Consider the following 564-nt stretch of genomic DNA (forward strand, 5'->3'; position numbering starts at 1 on the left):
GAGGGGGAGGAGAGACTGAGGGAGAGGGAGGAGAGACTGAGGGAGGGAAGGAGAGGCTGAGGGAGGGGGAGGAAAGACTGAGGGAGAGGAGTAGAGGCTGAGGGAGGGGGAGGAGAGACTGAGGGGAGGGGAGGAGAGACTGAGGGAGGGGGAGGAGAGACTGAGGGAGGGGAGGAGAGACTGAGGGAGGGGAGGAGAGATTGAGGGAGAGGAGGAGAGACTGAGGGAGGGGAGGAGAGACTGAGGGAGAGGAGGAGAGACTGAGGGAGGATAGACTGAGGGAGAGGAGGAGACACGGAGGGAGAGGAGGAGAGACTGAGGGAGAGGAGGAGAGACTGAGGGAGGGGGAGGAGAGACTGAGGGAGAGGAGAGACTGAGGGAGGGGGAAGAGAGACTGAGGGAAGGGGAGGAGAGACTGAGGGAGAGGAGGAGAGACTGAGGGAGAGGAGGAGAGACTGAGGGAGGGGGAGGAGAGACTGAGGGGAGGGGGAGGAGAGACTGAGCGAGGGGGAGGAGAGACTGAGGGAGAGGAGGAGAGACTGAGGGGAGGGGGAGGAGAGACTG

The sequence above is a fragment of the Heptranchias perlo genome, unplaced genomic scaffold (genome assembly GCF_035084215.1).
Source record: "Heptranchias perlo isolate sHepPer1 unplaced genomic scaffold, sHepPer1.hap1 HAP1_SCAFFOLD_1232, whole genome shotgun sequence".
In the NCBI taxonomy this organism is placed as follows: Eukaryota; Metazoa; Chordata; class Chondrichthyes; order Hexanchiformes; family Hexanchidae; genus Heptranchias; species Heptranchias perlo.